This window comes from Condylura cristata, unplaced genomic scaffold, assembly GCF_000260355.1.
Source record: "Condylura cristata isolate star-nosed mole 26May11 unplaced genomic scaffold, ConCri1.0 scaffold00015, whole genome shotgun sequence".
In the NCBI taxonomy this organism is placed as follows: Eukaryota; Metazoa; Chordata; class Mammalia; order Eulipotyphla; family Talpidae; genus Condylura; species Condylura cristata.
Genome location: NW_004567116.1, coordinates 51,384,448 through 51,384,951, shown reverse-complemented (window position 1 = coordinate 51,384,951; position 504 = coordinate 51,384,448). Strand labels below are relative to the sequence as shown.

General features: G+C 32.9%; 1 protein-coding gene across 3 annotated transcripts in view; it reads left to right on the top strand.

Moving 5' to 3' along the window:
• NOX4 (NADPH oxidase 4) overlaps nt 1–504 on the top strand; it is a 165,239-nt gene that overhangs the window by 132,091 nt on the left and 32,644 nt on the right. The gene's annotated exons all lie outside the window — the stretch shown is intronic.

Here is a 504-nt window from a genome sequence, read left to right as displayed (position 1 = left end):
GTGCTTTAACCCACTGGGCCACCAGGGAGGGTCTGATTGGCAGTTTTTATCCTAAAATTTATTAATCTAGTTTTTGCTTCTCTTCTTGTACATATTGTTTCTTCTGGAAATTCCATTGTTATTTTGATATGGGATCCTTATAACTTATCTGCTTCTACCCCCTTATCAACTTCAATATTCTCTTTGTCTTGAAATTTTGGAAGTTATACCACTATGTGTCTTGGTGTTTGTCTTATTTTGTTTAGGTACCTAAATGTTATTTAAGCATCTTGGGTTTGTATATTTATTTCCTTTTCTAGGTTTAAGGAGTTTACTCCTATTATTTTTTAAAATGTGTACTTTCTTTTTTGTGTGTGATTTTTCCCTTGTATGATATTCATTATACATATACATCATTTCCTCATAGTGCCAGTTCATTGTTTGTGATTAAGTTCTGAAGTTCCATTCTCTATTTTTGATATAATATCCCTCTTAGAAGAACTGGGGTTCTTCTTCTCCTCCCCC